Consider the following 21924-nt stretch of genomic DNA (forward strand, 5'->3'; position numbering starts at 1 on the left):
ATGTTGAGCTCCTCTCATGAGCTGAACAAGAAAAAGGAAGAGACACATGCCACAGAGCTGGTGGTCAGGCCTTCAAGTGAGCTGACCTTCTGTGGAAGGTTTCTGAATGTCAGAGCCTGGGCAGCAACACTCCCAGGAAGCTCTTCTGCCTGAATAGCAGCAGTGCTTTGTCCCAAAGCCCATAACAACTCAGGGGCTCCCCTGCCTATGGGGAGGTCTCCAGGGGCAGACATGAGCGAGGTATAGAGGTACATTTTATATCCCTGCTTCCAGCAGCAGCCTTCAGTTGTGCTGCACATCTTGTGCCGTCATTACCCGTCAGTGGACATCAAATATGCACCGGTCACATCCAACAAAGCTGATGCTTCAAGTTCCCCATCAATTCCACTCTTTAGAGACTGGGTCTAATGATCATTCTTTTCTTCAGAAATGACGTGTTCCCTAGGGAAGCCACTTTCAAAAGATGTCAGTTAATGTGTATTTATTTGAATGTCACCTGCATCATAAAGCAAACCCTCCACACTGGATAGAAGGTTTCTGGAATAACAGAATACCTGCCCTCTGGAGGATACGTCCCTACAAGACCTGGGTGAGGCGCATGGTAGGCAGAAGGCTCAGGATCACATCCATCCCTGTGAGAGAGTTGGTGGGCTCTCTTCCTGTTCCTGTGGCTCACTCGTTTCCAAAGGGCCAGGGCTTGGGGGTGACCCTTGTGTATCCCTCAGTAAAGGACCTCTCTTCCTATCTGGTCCTCAGCTGAGCGATATCTCAGCATCTCTCATTTTTGAGGCTCATATGTGTTCAACCAGATGACCCTCAGGGCTCTTTCAAGCCCTGTATTCTGTGTCCCTGTGATTTCCAGATCAGGTCACAGGTGTTTGGGTTATGAGGGACCAGATGTTCAGACCCTCCTGTACTCCAGTGATCATTCAAGGGGAGTCGAGATCATGTTCATGTTTTCCACTCTCATATATTCTACCATCCTTTGCATACCAGATAAGCACTATTGCTGTGCCTGACCCCTCCATCTCTCTCTCTCTCTTTCTGTGTCTGTCTCTCTATCTCTCCACTAGATACACACAGTGCAGTATTCACAGTTGAGGCCTGTCTCAGGCTATAGGGTGGTGGTGACTTTTCATGTTAACTAGTTCAGTCTGTCCTTAGTACATTCATCTGCTACATCACTTCTCTCAGAGGATGTTGAAGTGCAGTAACTATTTGTGATTAGATCTTTTCCCTAAGAAAGCATGAGATGTGTCTGTTAAAACCTCCTCTGAGAGGAGCAGATAAGGAGTGCCTTCACCCAGAGGTGAGACCACCCTGTAGACAAAGAGAAGGGACCGACATCTAAATGTGGCACTTTGTCATGTTGACACATATTATGTTTAGTTCTGAGTATGTGTCAGTGCTGTCTGGGTGCTGAGAAAATGCACAGAATCCTGCTGTCAGAAACATGAACCCATGGGGCTAGGAAGCGTTAGACGTGAGTTTTATACAGTGTCTGAGATTGTGAGGGTAGTAACTAGAAAGATAAACAATTCCTTCTGCTCACATTAGTCCAGCAAGTTTTCCTGAGAGGGGAGGGGTATTTTCAAGTGTGGGTAAAAGGGTGAACAGATAGGGAAGAAGGCAGTGTGTGGACACAAGGACAGAAGAGGGCCTTCAAATCTGAAGACATGTGTAATGGGTAGTTTCGTGTCATTTGCATAGCCCATGGGGCTTTCAGATGAGAGAGCCCTCTGTGTCCTCTGTGTGTCAGAGGCTAAGGAAGCTCTGAGCCTTGCACTCATCCCACAGAGGCCATGACAGTGATACCTGGACCAAGCAAAGGGCACCTGTCCTATGAAAATAAAATCTGTATATTCAGGACTTCTGAAGTTAGCCTGTGATAAAGCAATGAAACAGCCATTGTCAGAAAGCAAGATACAGACATCCTGGTGACCATGGTGACTAGGTTATTATTGGCAGGGGCTATGATGGGCTGGGGACTGCTTCCATGGGGAGCTGGACTCGGGGCTTATGTGATGGGACATGAGGTCATCACGGCTACATGGCTGCATGTGAGTGCTCTGACCCCCACATGCAGCCCTACCACCAGTAACAAAGAATTCCAGGACTTTAAGGGAATCATCATCCTTCAAATCAAAGTGCCGTGGTTGGCATTAAAGCTGCAGAGCACACGGAATCTCAATGAATCTGCAGGAGCCTGGAAAAACCACGGGGCTTGGAGCTTGAGGACTTGGCTCCGTGTCTGAGTTTTGCTACTTATTTTATGACTCTTGACATTTACTTAAATTCTCTGAGTTTCCATTTCACCTTTAAAATTGAGATCACAGTAATGGCAGCATCACAAGAAGGTGGGGTGATGTGCTTGGCAGATGCATGTAGAACACTTTATGCAGTAAGGAAGATGCTCTGTGACATCTTGAGAGCCAGGATGGAATTGAACGTGTGATGGAACCAGGCACCTCCACTTTACCTGCTTGGATGCTTCCTTTCTGAGCTCAGATTATTCATCTGCAGCATGAAGAGGCAAGGCCTTATATTTTATTATCTATGCAGTATGAACTGTACATGCAGCCTGCACTCCTGTGTGAACCATATACACATATGCATGGTGTGGTGCAGACTACTAGTGCATCACACACATTTGCTACACCTCGTACAGCACACAGTGCACTGTGAGTACATTTACTGCACTGTGCAGTGTCCAGCACATGTAAAGCACATATTGTGATGTAATGCACATAAGTATATAAGACACAAGGGCCGAGGATAGCGCACTGGCTTAAGCACACATGGCACAAAACACAAGGACAGGCCTAAGGATCCCAGTTTGAGCCCCTGGCTCCACATCTGCATGGGTGTCACTTCACAGATGGTAAAGGAGATCTGCAGGTGTCTATCTTTCTCTCCCCTTCTCTGTCTTCCCCTTCTCTCTCCATTTCTCTCTGTCCTATTCAACAACAACAATATCAATGGCAACAATAACAACAACAATAAAGGCAACAAATGGGGAAAATGGCCTCTAGGAGCAGTGGTGGATTCGTGGTGCAGGCACTGAGCCCCAGCAATAACCCTGGAGGTGTATATATATATATATATATTATGACACACAGGGCTTGACAGGAATCTCTAAGCAGGAGTTTGCAGGAATTGCATAGTAGTACCCAACCTTTCTTTATTTTTTCTTTTTGTCTCCAGGGGCTTGGTGCCTGTACTACAAATCCACTGCTCCTGGAGGCCATTTCCCCCTCTTTTTTTGTTGTTGTTATTTTTAACCTGCTGTGCTACTGTCCATCCCTCAGACCCAGCCTTTGTGTATCAGAAATAGAGATGAGCAGACATCTGATTTCAAACAGCTCCAACAAAGAAAGGTCCTACGTGCACGTGTGGCCCAGACCATACAGCTGTGTCTTAACTCCCTCCCAATTTGCAGACCCACAAAACATGTCCTATGTCTGTTCATCCCAGAATCTCCTATTTACAGCAGAAACTTGATCCTGGAACAAACAGCTGCACAGACACCACCATATATCAACTGGAAAACCATCAGCATGAGTGTTCATTAGCAGTGAAAAACAACCTCTCAAAATCCAGTATTTGCAATGGGAAATGATCTCTTGTCTCCCATTCCCATTCCCCCTTACGGGAAAAAATAATAACAGCTCCCCTAAAGTCAAAATATGTTCTATTTTCAATATTCAGAAAATTTAAAATCCAGTCTGCAAAAAGAAGTTGTGAGCACGAGCATGCTTTCCTCTTGCATCTATTCCTGATTACTATGCCCTGCTGCTATTTGTGAAATTCCAAGCATATGATATTTTGCACAATTTCTTTTTGAGGAGACAGGGCCTTCTATATGCATGATTTCACCAAACTGGGCTCCTTTTTCTTTCTTTTAAAAAATATTTATTTATTGGGAGTCCGTGGTAGCGCAGTGGGTTGGGCACAGGTGGTGCAAATCACAAGGACTGGCTGAAGGATCCCGGTTCGAGCCCCTGGCTTCCCACCTGCAGGGGAATCGCTTCACAAGCAGTGAAGCAGGTCTTGAGGTGTGTATCTTTCTCTCCTCCTCTTTGTCTTCCCCTCCTCTCTCCATTTCTCTCTGTCCTATCCAACAACAATGACATCAATCATAACTACAACAATAAAACAAAGAGGGCAACAAAAGGGAATAAATAATAAATTAAAATATTTTTAAAAATATATTTATTTATTTATTTCCCTTTTGTTGCCCTTTTTATTGTTGTAGTTATTACTGTTGTTGTTATTGATGCCATCGTTGTTGGACAGGACAGAGAGAAATGGAGAGAAGAGGGGAAGACAGAGAGGAGGAGAGAAAGACAGACACCTGAAGACCTGCTTCACCGTCTCTGAAGTGACTCCCCTGCAAGTGGAGAGCTGACGGCTCAAACTGGGATCCTTAACGCAGGTCCTTGCACTTGGAGCCACCTGCACTTAACCTGCTGTACCACCACCCAACCCCCTTTTTCTTTCAGATAGAGAAACACCACAGCACCAGGTCTTCCTCTAGTGCTGTAGCATCTCCCAGGCAGTGCCAGGACTCAAACCTGAACTGTGCCCAAATAACAAGGCATACGCTTTACCTGGTGAATTATATCCCCAGATCCTTAAACCATTTTTCAAGGTTCATTTTTTATTTATTATACTTGAGAGAGTTTCATATGAGATGGGGTGGAGAAACACCAGAGCACCACTTTGGCACATATGCTGCCAGGAGTCAAGCCAGGAATCTTAGGCATGCAGGTCTGGCGCCCTACCAGTTGAGACAACTGCAGTTCTCCTTCACTACTCATGAAGCTTCCTTTCTGCAGGTGGGGACCCGGGGCTTGAACCCAGATCTTTGAGCACTATAATGTATGCACTTAGCCAGGTGGTTGGTAATTGAATGGGGAAAGGGGTGATTTCTGGACCTTCTTTGAAAGCAACATGTTGTATGATGTGGAATAGCACTTTAGTGTTTCTTGTTAGGTTTTATGATTTAATCGTTTTCTAGATATTTGAACTTGGAAGGTAAATGAGACTTCACAAGTGCAGGGTGGTGCCTCCTCATTTTCCTTCTGTTATGCTGTGTCTCCTCCTTTTTCTGGTTCAGCTCATGAGAGGAGCTCAACATGTTTACATGGAAAGTGCACTCATTCCTCTGTGAGCATAGCCCCCTTACACCCCCAAAGCTGTACTGGACAGTGCCTTCCAGGCTATGGGTTTAGGGGACAGGGGTTGAGAGCAGTTGCTTAGCATCATCTTTTTTGGAAATTTATAGAAGACTTTCATATTTCTCCAGGTTTCCTTCCTCTTTCTGTGTCTCTCTATCTGTATGTCTGTCTATATCTCTCCTCTTTTTGAACCACACTCCACATCATGGTATTTTATTTTTATTGGCCTGTTGAAATGCCCATGTTTTAAATTGAGGGCATAGAACATGTCTAGGAAGTAATGAGAATGGCTTTATCTTGTATCTCAAAGAGATACTTCCAGATGTTGAGTTCAACTATGGGTCACCAACTCCAATTTGATCACTGTACTCTCCCAGCATGCATACACACTCTCACTCTCATGCCTTCCCTCCCTTCCTTACTCCCTCTGTCCTTTCTTTCTTTCTCTCTCTCTCTGGTGCACGTAGCAGAGCAGCCACTATGAAGACTTCTGTTGGCACAGGAGCTCCGTGAGCTGGAGCTTTGTGTCCCCAGCAGGCCTTCCTGCGCGGGTCTGCGCGGTCCTGCAGGTAACTTTGCAGTGCCCAGGGGCTGGGCTTGAGCGCACCGCGGTGGAGGCCTCAGCCCTGGCCGGACATGCGCCCTGGGCCCTCTGTGGTCCCCATTTCCCAGCTTTACCAGCGGGTCCCTGGAAACAGTTGTCTGTTTGGAGGGACTAGGGGGTGGGGTGAAGGAGGGCGGGCCAGGGGCCTGGGCTGGGGAGCGAGGTGTGAGGCATCATGGGCTGAGCATCCCCCCAGGCGTGCAGGGGGCTGGCCCCTTGGGTGGAGCGCGCACACCACCCCACCCCCCAGTGCGCAGGTGCCTCCCTGGGCACTGAGTGCGCAGGCGCCAGCTGCTGGCACAGACCAAAACCAGGCTGGAGCGAGGTCACAGCGCTAGGCAGCAGTGGCGGCGCCAGCGCTGGACCAACAGGAACCCTGACTGACTGACCAACGGAGCCTCGAGCCTCGAAGACAACAGGACTACGATGCCCGCATAGGGGCCCGCTTGCCATGTGGCCGGGCACCTGCGGAGCCTGGAGCACTCGAGATGTCTGCTCTTAGGAAGGTGCGACTGTGGGGCCAGGTCGGGTCGGAGAGTGGGTGCCATCAGGGGGCGGTCGGGGGGTGACAGGTGGTGGGGTAGGGTCCCCGCGGAGCGTGCGGGTGTGGGCGGGGGACCCTGCGCGAGACTGCATGGGTGCGGGAGCACGTAGGTCTCTGCTCCCGAGCCAGAGCGAGTCCCCCCGCCACCTGTGCGTGGGACCCCGAGTTGGCAGCGGGCCCCCGCGCCCAGGCGGCACTGAGTGCCCGGAGGCAGCACTCGCGTCCTGCACCGTGGCAGGTCCCTGGGTCCCGGGCTCTGGGGTGCACGGCGGGGGCTGAGTGGGGCGCCGCGGAGGTGCGAAGGTCCCTCCTTGGCCCTGTGAGCCCAGTAGCCAGGAGACCCATGGAGGGGCTGACCAGCGAGAGGGCTACATGCTGACTGGGACTCGGGTTGCTGCGCCCAAGGGGCAACCACCTTGGTGGTGGTGGGGCAGGCGGCACATTGCACCTCCACCCCAACCTCCTTGGTCAATTCCGTGTGGTGACGCTCTCTGGGACCCGCGGGAAAGGAGAAGTGTGGGGTCACTGGTGCAGGGTGGCCTCAGCTGCTGCGACTGGGGTGGGGGGAAGGCGTGCGCCAGCAGGGGGTGTCCAACGCCCTGCTTTCCAAGTTCGAGGGAGCACGTTGGCTTTTTTAGGGGAGGTTGCTAAGCAAGGCGCTACCCGGAAGAGGATTTTGTAACCAAGCCTCCCATGGCAGCAGCTGTTGCTGCTAGCGCCCCTTCCCTCTCTTGGGGGAGAAATAATGATGTGATGAGCACAGCCCTGTGCGCCTTGGCAGGGGGCGGCGGGTGAGACCAGGTGGGCTGGCTGGGATGTGTGTGTGTTGGGGGGCCGCTGCCCACCACCTCGCCCCACCCCCACCACCCATCCCTGCGATGCGCCCAGGGTGTGGGGACAAATTAGACTTGGGGAGCCTAAAGGAGAGAAGAGTTGCAAGAGGTGGGGAGGGGGTGGCGAGCTTGGGCGAGGTGTCTAGCAGAGGGGACCTGCCTGCACTGGCCCAGGAAACTCTGAGCTCCTCCTGACTGGGGGACTCCACCAGCCTGTCGCTCTTGGTGAAGGGCTTGGGTTTCGGAATCCATGATTTATCAGCTGTGGCACTCTTGTATGGATTAACAATATGGCCATTGCCAGCAGAACAGTCTTCATTGTTGATTGATTCTGCAGGTGCTGTGTTAGGGAGATTGAAGCACTGTTGCCTCTCCATTATCTTTGGCTGGACTGCAGTGGGGGGGGGCACCTTACCTGCCACTGAACTGGGGTGGAAAGGGTTGCTGGCTGGGGACTTCTCTGTTCTCACCCAGTCATCAATTTGGGGGCGGGTAGACCTGTGCTTCTGATTGACACTCAGGGACTTTAGTCTCCTAAGACTTGAAGACTTCTCAGCAAGGAGACAATTGGAGAGTGTCCCTGTGGCACATTCAGAGATTCCAAAGCCCAGTTAGCAACAGACCCCCTTTTAGCTCCACTTTCACCCCTGGGAGTGACTCATTTAGATTTGAGGTTGAGTTGCATTACAGCACAATTTTCAGTTTACCTGCTTTATTTCTCTGGTGAAAGAAGGTAATAGTTAACCAAGGCAAAAAAAAAAAGGTAAAATGATAAAAACATGATAATTTTTGGCAGGTCAACTTGTTACTCTGGGTTTTCAAAAAATGTCATTAATCAGAATTTTCCAGTAGCCAAATTGCCTTGTGCAGGCAGCTGTGACTCAGAGATTTTGGCTCTAATAGTCGTTGTAGAGTGTGCACCATTTCCTTTAGATGGGGTGACTTTTTCATTGCCTGCAAGAGAACAAATGAGAATTATTTTGTACCCCACATCTGGCATTATGGCTAGTGGGATTCAGGGTGTATGGTGTATGTGGGTACATTTGGACTGAGAGGTAGGGCCTTGCAGGCCTGCAGGGACAGGAACAGGAACTACATGCACCAAAGACACTATCTTCTCCACCAACATTTAGAGTCGATTTATCCTCTGTCAGTAGTTCAGCAGACCTGAGGGTTCTTCTCAGTAAAAGTTGTTCAAGGGAACTGCACTTTATACATGCAAATCACTCAGTTCCCTTTAGTAACTCTTTCCTCCATGTTTCTCTGTTCTTGGTTAAGAGTTCATATAAGCCACAGATGTCATCTATGTCACTTGTCATGTCAAACTTGTGTATTGCACTTGAGACTAAAAGGTAACTTGAGTGAGCAAAATGAGTACTATGTCCAGTAACCAAGCAGATGAAATAAAGGTTCTCAGTTCAGCATTCTAAGTCATTGATTCAAACTCAAAATCATTTATTCCTCCTTCTTTGCAAGAACTTTGCACTTATAGTATAATTATCCTAAGTGGTACTGTTTGAGACAAAAATAAACATGTATTCTACTTTCCAGTATTTCTGAATGTTATAGGTTACTTGTGGTGGAAATGAAATTTAACATGTAAAACCCTTCTATAGAATTCAGATTACTTTGGTATTTCTCCCCTTTGACATATATATCCTGTATCTCTCTGTTGTTAGGTTTTTTAAAATGGTATAAGTAACAAAATAAATAATAGCAATTAATAATAATACTCAATAGAAAAAGTCCTTTGGGGGGGCTGGCAGTAGTGCTTCGGGTTAAGCATACATAGTACGAAGTGCAAGGACCTGTGAAAGTATCCCAGTTCAAGCCCCAGCTCCCTACCTACAGAGGAGTTGCTTCACAGGCAGTGAAGGTCTGCAGTCATCTCTTTCTCTTCCCCTATATTCCCTTCCTCTCTCAATTTCACTCTGTCCTGGGACTAGATGGTGGCACACCTGGTTGAGTGCACATGTCACAATGTGCAAGGACCCAGGTTTGAGCCCGGTCCCCACCTGCAGGGGGAAAGCTTCACAAGTGGTGAAGCAGGGCTGCAGGTATCTCTCTGTTTTGCTCCCTCTCTATCACCCTCTTTATTTCTGGCTGTATCTATCCAATAAATAAATCAATAAAGATAAAAAAGGGAGTTGGGTGGTAGCGCAGCGTGTTAAGCACATGTGGCGCAAAGTGCAAGGACTGGCATAAGAATCCCAGTTCGAGCCCCTGGCTCCCCACCTGGAGAGGAGTCGCTTCACAAGTGGTGAAGCAGGTCTGCAGGTGTCTCTTTTTCTCTTCCCCCTCTCTGTCTTCCCCTTCTCTCTCCATTTCTGTCTGTCCTATCTTAACAACGATGACATCAATAACAACAATAATAAAAACCAACAATGGCGACAAAGGGAAAAATAAATAAATAATAAAAAATTCACTCTGTCCTATCCTATAAAAAAGTGCTTTGCAGAATTTAAATACATTGTATTCCAGGTACCTAGAACCTGACCCGTATTGAAAGTAAAGGATTATAATGGGGCTTTTCTTTTTATTGTTAGAGGATCTGTTATTGCTCTTAACAGAGTATCTTTCATGAAATGCACATAGGGTGCAGAGATGCCTTAATGCTTTTGTTATTTAAAACAACATATTGAGGTGATGACTAGGAGATAGCTCACTTAGTAGAGCACAAACTTTGCCATGCTAAGTATTCATAGGAGCACCATGCAGAGGGGAAACTCCATGAGTGGTAAAGTAGTGTTGTGGTGTTTCTCCTCCCTCTCTCCCCCCTCTCTCTTCCTCCTTCCCCCTCCTCTCTCTTTCCCCCTTTCTATATTCCATCCTCTGTATGAAAAAAAAGAGATAATAGTCTACTTGGAGTGGTTGATTGTTGCAGACACTGGTGGCAAAAAAGTAAGTATATAATATTGATTTAAGAAAACATGGAAGTCATAGATTCTCAGTTGCCCAAGTTATTGAATAATAGGCAATTTGACTACAGATTTTAAAGGAGTGTTAATTAAGTATATTATATTGACACACAGAATAGATATGCCCTGGTCTTTCACTGGACACAATAAAAATAACTATGCCTTTGTGTCCTGGGCAGAAGGGAGTCCTGTGTCAGCACTGCCAGTACATTGGTTATAAAGAGTTGTGTTCAGGAAGTCAGTCGTAAGGACAAGATGAGTCAGTGGGCAGCACATATAACTTACCATGAGTTTGAGTCTGGGCACCACATGGGAGTCCCATGGATAGCACTGTGGTAGCTCCCCTGATGAGGCAGAATGATGATGTGATACTCCTCTTCTCTCCTGTCCCCCAGATAGTGAAGAAAGAAAAAGGGCCAAAGAGGTCTCTCAGTAGTGTATTCTGCCACGCATGAAGCCATAAATTGATGTTGCATATGTACAAGGCTCAGAGCTCATTTATGGCACTACATTAAAACAAATGAATAAGCAGGAAATCAGCAAGCAGAGTGTTCTTGTGCAGTTAAATCACTTGTAAGGACTGACAAAGTTGCTCACTTGGATAATGCAGAGCTTTGCCACATGTGTGACCCAAGTTTGAGCCCGGGCCCCCATAGCATTAAAGAAAGCCTCAGTGCTCCGGTCTCTCTCACTCTTTCTACTTCTGCCCATTAAAAAGAAAAGTCATTCTAGCCTTTCCTTAAAATCATAGAAAATATGGTAATAGTAACTTTGTAAGTTTAGGTAGGCATTACCTTTAAAATGATGTACTATACTCTGCACAGAAGAAAAAAAGTACTGAACTAATCCACCAGAACCTGTGAGTATATATGTTAAGCCAGCCAAGATGTCATTATCCCCTTGTCTGTCATGAAAAGTTGTCCTGCTCTCCTGCATGAGGATGAATTGGAGCCCCACTGGGGTGACAGTTCAAGTGGTATCACTGAGTTCTGATCCTAATACTCAAAAGGGGACAGAATCTATGCTGATTTGATAGGATTGTCACAAGGATGAAGTGAAACTGTGGCTGTACCGCATACAGCATTTAGAGAAGCTCAGGAGGTGACTCAGCAGGTAGAACACAGATAGGACAGAGAGAAATGGAGAAAGGATGGGAAGACAGAGAGGAGGAGAGAAAGAAAGACACCTGCAGACCTGCTTCACTGTCTGTGAAGCGACTCCCCTGCAGGTGGGGAGCCGGGGGCTCGAACCGGGATCCTTATGCCGGTTCCTGCACTTTGCGCCACATGCGCTTAACCCACTGTGCCACCGCCCCACCACCTTGTCATTTTTTTATTTGACCTTTATTAACAGATACTTGCAGCTTGTTGACTTTTTTTTTAAATCAAGTTGTAAACTTTTATTACAAATTAAAAATGAGGTTCTTAAAAATCTCAACTTGACCAGATATGAAATAATTTAAAAACCTTTAAAGGTTTACTGAGAAAAACCAGGCCTTTAAAAAAAACACACACACACACACACACGTTTGTCATTACCAAAAAGAGACATCTTTAGGTAAAAATAATAAAAACCCCATGCTGCATAGATAATGCAGATAGTCTGGTTATCTGCTCAAGGGGCAAAAAGCAAGCACTTAAGGTCTTCAGCTCATTGCTGTTGTTGAAACCATGTCCGTTCCTTACATTGAACCATTTTACTGTTACCATAACCTTCGTTGCCTTGACCTTCTTGTCCCTGCCAGCAGGCGCCACCGATGTTAAGCTGCCTGGTCAGCCGCTCCCTGTGCCACTGCCATTGTACCAGGCTTGGTGTTGGTGGAGCTGAGGGCAGGGGCAGCTGGCAGCTGCTGGGTCTCGGCCACCCTGCTCATGGTTGTGGTGATGGTGACTGGGGCCAGCTGCTGCAGCTGCAGCTTCTCCCAGGGTGTGATGGTAGCTAGGTGGCGGCGGCGGTGGGGCTGCTCAGGGCTCTCTGCGGTCAGCTCTCAGCTTGTCATTTTTAAGCCAGGTTGTAGTAGGAATGAACATGTCTGGCTCCACTCAGAAACATTTCTTTTTAATATTTACTATGGCTTTCAATTTCCCATCCTTTCCCATCCAAGTTCAGCTCATTAGCAAATCCTGTAACAAGTCTAGAATGAAATTTTCAAGAGAAAATGATCTTCTCTCCTACTTCCAAAAGCCTAAAGATTCAGTGGAAAGACAGAGGTATTTATTCCTTCTAGCATAGGTGATTGTCTTATGATTAATAAAGAAGTAGCTACAATTCAAGGGCCAGAGGGTAAGCTATTGCCCAGGGGTTCTGTTCAACATTTTGTTAATTAGGAAATTCCTGAGCCCAATTAGTCAAGTAATGATTTGAATATTTTCTTTGTAAATAGATTTAGGTAAATTAGTTCTCCTTGAGGACCATATTTAAAGCTGAATCTCCATCAAAATCCAAAGGCACACATCTGTGAAAAATGGCAAAAAAGGCTCCCAAGTTCTAGGTTTAATCCACCATACCACCATAAGCCAGAGTTGAGCAGTGCTATGGTAAAAAATAATAATAATCTAAATAAAAAATAAATCTACCATCCTCAAAGTATGTCTTTGGGGGAAAATAATTTCATGGGAGGAGAAGAATGGAGATTCCTTTTGAGAGATAAGAACAACTTTTTGGGAAAATTTGACCAGTGAGGGAAGCAGAATTTTATGTGCAGACATGTTTTTTTTTTCACCATGTCTCTTCTGGCTAACATCCTAGCTGGCCTTCTGTTACCCCTTCACAATGTCCTCGGTGTTAACTATTTAAAGATGGCATCGAAGAACACATGGTGAGTTCCTCACCATTTCTTAGTCTCATATGTGAAGGTGGTGTGCATATTACTAATCGCCACTTATTTTTCTCTAATCCGTCTTTCTAATGCCTACTTAAGCAGTATCTGAAGAACTCAAATGGGTAGAGGATAATATTACCTGTTTGGTCACCAGAGAACATTCATATTTAATCTTTTTTCCCCCTTCTTTCTCTCACTCATTCATTGGCCCATGTACTCCCAATGTGCAGGTGTTTAAAATCCCTGAAAATCATGCTTTCTCTTCATTTTTTGCTGAGTTTATGTGTGAAGAAATATATTATTTTAAATGTCTGTTTTCTTTTTTATAAATTTTATTTTTGAAAGAGATGCAGAGACACACACAGAGAGAAACCCATATTTAATTTTAAATGTCTTTCTTTCAGAAATGTTTCTTTTTAATATTCTATTTACTTATCTATTACCTGGGTAGAGACAGAAATTGAGAGGGAAGCAGGAGATGGTGAGATTAGAGAAAGGACAATTAGGAAAATGCCCTTCATTTTCCAAGGATGCCAGTTTTGACCTGTGAACTTCTGACCTGCATGTGGTGTGCAGGTGCCAGTGTCAGCAGAATGAGTGACTATTCCATCAACTATTGTCCCCACATTTGGCGTCTGTCTGGGAAGTGCTGGCTAAGGAGTAAAAGGCTAGTAGCTGAGGGACTAGTGTGGGAGAGGCTTCACCTTGAACTTTGCTGTGAAGTGTGCTGATGACAGTAACAGCCATCCAGAAATCAGAAGTGCACCATCTCTAGTCTCTGCTACTGTCTCCTCCTGTGCTGACTTCAGACTCAGCCATGTACTTGCTCTGGCCCCCAGGACATTGACAGGTGGGAGTCCTCAGTGCCTGTCTGGCTGTGGGGAGCCCTACTTCCAGCACTGAGGAAGCTAGGTGCCACCCTGTGGAGGCCTGGGGAACAGGCAAGACACACATAGTAGCTACAGTGGAGCTGTTAGCTGCCTGCAGACACACGTGACCTCAGCTGATGCAGAGCTGCCCTGAGGAGCCCACCAAGGGCTGAACAGACCCCGAGCAAAGAGAGGGGTCATCTAAGGCACAGAGTCAAGAAGTGATATTTATTATAGCAATAAGCAAGAAAGTACAGTAAAAGACTATATAACTACATATATACCATGAAAAGAATAATAAGTGAGAAATTTCTGTGAAAAGACCAGGGTGTAAGGGATCAAGGAAAATGACCCAAATGAAATGAGCTGGATATGGAATGTTGACATTTTCCATTGTGACCCCACTAGACAAAAAGTTTAAAAGAAGTGTCTTAGTCAGATGGCTTCATGTCTTCCACCAGGAGTTTTACACATAGATGGCAGGACTGAGGAATAATTCAAAATTCTGCAAAGTATTAGAATATAATTGTTCTCAATTGTATATCATACTAATAGGAAAAAGAAAGGGTCAGTTCTCAGAAGGGGAAGGCTGGCTGTAGGCATTCCAGCAGACACCCAGGTGGCGTCACTGATTGCAGACCTGCCAGGGGAGCCCCCAGCAAGGTGCTGAGAGGAGCCCTGAGCTCCTTAGCAGCTGAGCAGGGTGTAGATAGACAGGGTGCTGCCTGGACCCCGCTCAGAGAGGTCTGAGTTGGTGCATCACTGCACCTTTCTGTAGGTGTCACTCTCCCATCTTGGAATTAGGAGGCTGTCTTATTGTCATGCCTGAAATGAAAAACAGAGAGCTGTCTTAGTTAAGTCACATTCTCAGATAGTAGCTTCCTCTTGATTCCTGAAGAAATGTATTAGCCCAGGAGAAAATTTCTCCAAGGAGATAAATGCATGAAGGGGCTGAGTGATGCCCACCTGGTGAGCACACATGCCACAGTTAGCAAGTACCTGGGTTCTTGCCCCTGTGTTCACATGCAGAAAAGGAAAGCTTCAGGAGCTGGAAAGCAGAGCTGTAGGTATACCTCCTTCTCTGTCTCTCCCTCCCATTTTAATTACTGTCTCTAGCCATTAGGTAAATTTAATTATTATCAAAAGCATTAAATATATTAAAACACATAGTAGAAACACATAGTCAGCACATAGTAGAAACCTTTCCTCTCAAATCAATACAGCAAATGTCTGCAGCCCCCACCCAGACTGTGCTGCCAGAAGAATGAAGTCTTGCCATTGTTGGGATGTGATTCTTTTGACTTGTTTCAATCAAGCAGAACACTGTGCGTCTCATACAGACTGGTTGCTAGATTAATCTCACATGGCCTAGGCTCACCCAGACTCATGGTGTAGATGAGCAGTGTCCAGGAGCCTGGTCACCTTTGTACCACTGGCATCAGTCAGGAAGAAGGCGCCTACCTCTAACAGGAACAGGGGACCAGGATGGAGGGCCTCACTCCTCCCTCTCCTCTTCATTAATCTCTGTATGGTTGTGGGTGCACAGCACGGCCATGAGGCAGGAGAACTGAGTGCGGGTGGCCTCCTCCTTCTGGTGGACCAGATGGACACAGTCCCTGATATCCTCCACTGCCAGGTTCACGGGGATGATGGGGTTGCCCAGGGCATAGTTGTAGAGTGACACCTTGTGGGTGGCCCTGTCCCCATAGCCCATCAGATAGTCAACCCTGAGCTCAGAGGCGGTGAGGTCCAGCAGAGGCAGCCATGAGAGGGCCCCGTGCAGACGGGTGGACACGGAGCTCTGCCAGATTCTTTCCACATCATGGAGGGCGGTGACAGTGTCACTGCTCTGGCCCACAGCCACCAAGATGCCCTTCTGGTGGCCTCTGCCAACAGAGCTGCCCAGGGTCCAGGTAGAATAACCTCCAGCACAGATACCTGTGAATATAGCCATGGGTTTAGCAATGAACAAAGGAAGCACCCCAGAGAGCAGAGCAGAGGCAGTGAGAGGATGAAGGACTCGGAGAACCAAGGGGCCGAGGGTCCACTACCTCACTGACACCATTGCAGATGGACGGATGGGGAGAGCAAACAGTCTAAAATCTTGGAAATGATTCCTGCATATCAGCCAGAAAATGTTTAATGAGGACTTAAGACAGGAGACCAGGAGTCCCTAATTTTTACTGAATTTGCAGGTGTGGAACTGGAGTTGGCTTTTTAATTGAGAACTTAAGAGGTTTCTGTAAACTTGACACTGGAAGTTATCATGCTGGGTCATTGTTAATTCTGGTGTATATTCTGGTCCCATTTCCCCAGGGAGTTTGGTTTTCAGTGTCCTGAGCTTGTTTTCAGGAGGGGATAGATGGCCAGAGAGGTGGCACTTGCAGCAAAGGGTGCAGTTCCCCTCTCCCCTGCTGACCTGACCTGGGGACCTGGTCAGGCTTGAGGAGGAGCTGACCTGGGGTGTCCTCTAGTAGCTGCTCCAAAAGGAAGGATTCCTGGCGGCTGGAAGCTGAGCTGGAGTCTTCCTGTTCCTGTGACAGGTCCTCAGTCACTTGCGGTGGTACTATTCCATTTTCATGGAGATAGTCACAGTCTGTGAGGAGAGAAATCCAAGCATAGGTTCAGGCTGAGGTGCCGTGATGAGCCCATCATGACCACATAGTGTGCCCACAGCTTAACAAGGGAGCTGTGTTTTTCTTGAAGACATGCATGGTTTCTGGGGGCTACTGGATTCCTGCCAATCCTGCGTCCCCCCATGGGATTGGTTTTCAGGGTCATGAGCTTGTTTCAGGAAGGAAGATCTGACCTGGTAGGAGGCATTTACAGGAACCGAGGGGGTCCCCTCTCCCCTGATGGTCTCCACATGCCAGGCTGGGGGAGTCATCCGCTGCTAGTGGAAGCTCCTCAGTGGCTGGCATTTGGCCCACTTCATCCTCCTGCAGATGTTTGCCATCTAGATGGAGAGAAACCTCAGTCTAGGTCCAGGCTGACCATGAAGAGACTCACCTCAGGTAGAATATGACACACGGGCCTTCTCCTGGACCTTCTGTGCTAAGAAGGCTGTTTCTCTGTGTCTCTTTGTCTCTGTGTCTCTGTGTCCCTGAATCTGACAGGAGACCCTGCCCTAACATGTGCCCAAGAACAATGTTGACAAAATAAAGAGGAAGATGCTCTTATACATTCCTGTGCCTGGAATGCCATGAATTCCTCATGAGGAAGAGCTCTACAGAGCAGCCCAATCTGCCACAGAGAAAGAAGTAGAGAAGCAAGGACTGTCCCTAGAGCCTGTTACAGAGCAGTGAGTTGGTCAGTGTCTATTGAATGCACGGAGGCCTGTTGCCTGTGCTTTTCCCTGTCAGAAGGTATTGAAGCGAAGTTGGAAACCATTTACTCTGAGTCTTTGCAGTTAATTTCTCACTCCAATCAGCCTCTTCTCAGATTGCCCTGACACTCACCTGCAGGTGACTCTGTGGTTTCTTCCATTCTGAAACTCACAGGTCCCTAATCATCTTCCTCAGAGTCCTGGGAGAGAAAGAATTCAGGGTTACAATCAACCTTGGGAGTGAGCTCTGGAAGAACACATTTCCCAGCAACTCTGTTTCTCCAGAGAGAGAGAGAGAGAGAGAGAGAGAGAGAGAGAGCCCTGTGTCCAGTCCCAAAGCTACTTGAACCCTGGGGGTGACTGTGGTTTAGAGTCAACACTAGAGTTTAGTGATTCCTTGGGTTTTCAGTGCATGTTCTGAAGTGTGTTGACAAGGATATGTGGTTTTCTTCCTGCTTGCTCTCTAGTCTCAGGATATACACACAGGTAACTCCCAGTTGAGTAATTTGTAATTTGAAGTGCCAACTATCTTGGGAGTCGGGCCTTAGTGCCGCAGGTTAAGCACACTTGGCACTAATCACAAGGACTGGTGTAAGGATCCCGACTCGATTCTCAGGCTCCCACCTGTAGAGGAGCCACTTCACAAGCAGTGAAGCAGGTCTGCAGGTGTCTATCTTTCTTTCCCCCTCTCTGTCTTCCCCTCCTCTCTCCATTTCTCTCTGTCCTATCCAATTACGATGACAACAACAATCATAACTACAGACATATAACAAGAACAACAAATGGAATAAATAAATATTTTAAAAAATTAAACTTTAAAAAATATGTCAGCTATCTAATCAAATTATTGGAAAGAAGAAACCCACATTTCCCCCAACGTGATGAGAAGCATTGCCTGGTATATGAAGAAGCAGGAAAGTGTCATCAATGCTGCAGAGTGAAGGCCAACCCTGACATGATGCAGATGCTCAAATTATGCAAAAGAAAAAAGAAAAACCCACAAACTTCTACTCCACCTATTGACATGATATAAACAGAAATATGTTCATGATGGATAAAAATTAGCGAAGAAATTGAAGTAATTTAAAACCAATCATTTAGTAGCTTAAAAAATATCTGAAAGTCACATATATTCAGTACTTATTTAGTCCCACCAGCATTATTACTGGAGCTTTGGCAGGCACCACTGCCAGTGGCCATTTTTTCCTTTCTATTTTATTTGATAGGACAGAGAGAAATTGAGAGAGGAGGGTGACAGAGAGGGAGAAGAGACAGAGAGAGACACCTGCATGACTGCTTCCAGGCTTGTGATGTCTCCCCTCTGGGTCACTGTAGATGAGGACTTGTGTGTTCAACCCGCTGTGCTAACCGCCCAGCTGGAAAGGCTTATACTTAATTTAATTTAATTTTATTTATTTATTAGAGACATCCAGAAACAGGTATGGGGTAAAAGAGGGTGGGGAGAGAGGGGGGGAAAGAGAGAGAGAGAACTGCAGCTCTGCTTCACCACTCACAAAGCTTTTTCCCTGCAGGTGGGGAAGAGGGCTGGTACCCAGGTCCTTACACATTATAATCTGTGAACTCAAACAGGTGCGTGGAAGGCATATTCTTGACACACTAAGTTGCTAGTGGAGACAAGAGTGGAGGAGGAATTGGTTTTATAATAGATCAGTATAAATCATTCCACCATAAAGGCGATAGAGAATTGAACAAAGAGCATACAGTGCCCAAGGAACCTGCATGCATTATCAAAGGGTCTAATATATCTGTAAGCAGATCTCATGAGAACAATACAGAAAACAGGGAAGAAGAACTACCAGAGCTCATAATGACTAAGGATCCTAACACAGTGAGAGAAGTAAATCGACACATTTGAGACAGACACTCAAAGTTTCTATGCTCAAGTTCACATGACTCATTTCTCTGTATTCCATAAATGTGTGAAGCCACCTAGTAGCTTTCACCTTTTCACGTCACTAAGCGTAGTCACGTTCAGTCCCCCTCCCCCAAATTTAAGTGTCAAATTATCTCAATGTTTGTGAGAACTATGGAGTTATTTGTTATGGGAGACACAGAGCTTTGGAGTGGGTTGAGCATGGAAATCTACCCCTATATTTATGTGAGCTTATTAACTATTATTCAGTCACTAGTGAAAATGTAGGCAAGAGAATGTTTTTGGAGGGCCAGGCAGTGGCACACCTAGTTCAGCACATGTAATATTAAACACAAGGACCAGCGCAAGGACTCGGGTTCAAGGCACTGACTCCCTAGTTGTAGGTGGATTGCTTCACTAGCAACAAAGAAGGTCTGCGGTTGTCTCTCTCCTCCCCACTCTCAATTTCTGTCTGTCCTATCCAGTAAAATGGAGGGAAAAATACGGATTCCAGGAGCAGTAGATTTTTAGTGCTGGTACTTAGTCCCAGCTATAACCTTGGAGACTAAAAAAAAATCTTTGTTCTTCATTATAAATATCTTGGATACAGCACTGCAATTCTAGAAATCAAATGATACACAAAGAACTATATTGCCACCAGGGCTGGTGGCTGCATCATGACTCCACTGCTCCTGGCTGCCATCGTTGTCTTCTTTTTTCATTTTATTTTATAGAGAGGAAACAAGGGGGAAAAAGGGGCAGAGGACTAGACAGACACCTGCAGTACTGCTTCACTACTAAGGAAGCTTCCCTGCTGCAAGTAGGACCCACGGACTTGAACCCAGGTCCTCTTGCATGGTGACATGTGCACTCTGCCAGGTGCACCACTGTCTTCCCCCACACCCTTTCTTGCTTTTTTCCAGTTGAATAAAGAAAACTGGGGTCATTATTTTCTCTTCACTTAAAAGTATCACCCTGTCCAAGGGTAAATAATCTACTGGAAACGACACAGAACACTCTGTATATGCAAAAAATCCATGTGAATGGAAAAGCTGTCTCTTGAAAACAGTTCAGTGCAAGAGACATCAAGGATTGACAGAAGAAGCCTTCTGGAAAAAAATCGTGACATTTCAGGTGCCATGTTCTCTCCATGTTTAAGTCAAATTAATTATTGTTGCATATAGTCCCAGCTTCCTTTTCTGTGTCTGCAGGAAATACACTTTCCTGTCTGGTACATTCTGGATTCTTCCCTCATCTCTAGATCTATTTCTGTCCAAGGCAGGAGCTTGGAATGGACATGTACGTTCTAGTCTTAGAAACACTTACACTGATGTCGTCCTCCGCATACTCCACCATGGCGTCCACATAGTCCATGTTCTCACTGTAAATGTTGCTAATCAAGTCCACAGTGACACAAAACAGAAGAATAGCTGTTAGCTTGTTTTCTAATCAACTTATGTTTTGGCTGATTACTTCAGTATTTTCCGCTACTTTTTCAAGATATCAACTTTTTAAAGATATATGCAAGATCTAATGAGAGAAACAGTATGCAAATGTATTTTTGGAGAATGGACAGATACCAGAAAAAGAAAAAAAAGCTATGTTGTCAGATCACTGAGACCAGGGCTGCAGATCCTGTCCTCACAGCTTTCCTGCCTGGAGTCCAGGCCAGAACCTCACTGGCCTATAGGGCTGGCAGATGCATTTGCTTTGCCAACCACCCCACAGAGAAACCTGCCCTTAAGACATGGCAGTTTAATACATGGTCCGGGGTGATGTTAGCTCCCATCACAGCATGGACAGAAGGGGGACAAGAGGGAGAAGCACTGACTGCTAGGACTCTGCATTCTGAGAACTTGAAGATTTGAAGTACCATGGCCTGGGATAAAGTATTGGACTCTCAAGCATGAGGTCCTGAGTTCAATCCCTAGAAGCACATGTACCAGACTGATACCTGGTTCTTTCTCTCTCTCTCCTCCTTTCTCATTTGATAAAATAAACAGAATATTCTTAAGAAATGATTTGAAATATGTGAACTAATGACATACCTACAAAGCTCCTTATACCATTGCTCCATCCTCTCAGCTGATCTGAAATCCAAGAGGAGAAAGAAAGTTAGAATGCATAAAATTCACACAAACATATCGTGATTGCTGGCCAGTGTAAACATCGACGTGGTGGTTATTGGTGGGACTGTGTGAGTCTGGAGGCCTGTCCTGTTACTGTGTGGTGAGGGTCCTTCTCTTTGACAGACATTGGTGGGACTGTGTGAGTCTGGAGGCCTGTCCTGTTACTGTGTGGTGAGGGTCCTTCTCTTTGACAGACAGCTTGCTGGGTTGGAAAGAAAAAATTCTAGATGGAGGATAAATTGTGTTGGGGGTTGGGCAGTTATACTGGTGGTTAACTGCACATGTTACCATGCACAAGGACATGGGTTCGAGCCCCTGGTCGCCACCTTCAGAGGGCTTAGCAGTTGTATGTGTTTGCCTGAATCTGATCCATTGGGGACAGTTGACAGCACACAGGTGTTTTTGAGGGGGTCAGCACAGTTTGGCTAATAGACCCCCAGATGGAGCTGTGCTCCCCCTTGAGAGTCATGAGGCGAGAGGGCCGGGCTGCAGTCTTACTTAAAAGAGACAACGAAGCTGCGGTCAGCCCAGCCCAAGACCAGCGATGGGCGGATTCTTGAGACTTTCTTGGGTTTCTTCATGTTGGGTGCCACCCAAATGTCCAGCAGGGGCACCCAATACTTGATTCTGAAGTGACCCTTGAACCTGGAGAGGGAACAGAGCACAGTGCAGTTAGCTTGCATCTCCAGCATTCTGGGAGCAGCTGGGTTTCTCCTGGTGAGATGGTGGGTGTGTTTCTGTGGCTCCTTGCCCACTGAGCTGAGCCTTGAGAACACAGCAGAGGGAGGGCTGGGGCCTATGTGCTGTGTGCTGACTGGAGCCCGGCCC

At 46.5% G+C, this 21924-nt stretch overlaps 1 long non-coding RNA gene across 1 annotated transcript; it reads right to left on the minus strand.

Annotated features, from left to right (window-relative positions):
- Positions 1-20325: 20325 nt before the first annotated feature.
- Positions 20326-21665, minus strand: LOC132536150 (uncharacterized). The gene is made up of 3 exons (XR_009547820.1): positions 21595-21665; positions 21016-21057; positions 20326-20360 (listed from the first exon to the last, which is right to left on the minus strand). It is a non-coding gene; the product is annotated as an uncharacterized LOC132536150 (long non-coding RNA).
- Between the last annotated feature and the right edge of the window lie 259 nt (positions 21666-21924).

This window comes from Erinaceus europaeus (assembly GCF_950295315.1).
Source record: "Erinaceus europaeus chromosome 6 unlocalized genomic scaffold, mEriEur2.1 SUPER_6_unloc_21, whole genome shotgun sequence".
Classification (NCBI taxonomy): Eukaryota; Metazoa; Chordata; class Mammalia; order Eulipotyphla; family Erinaceidae; genus Erinaceus; species Erinaceus europaeus.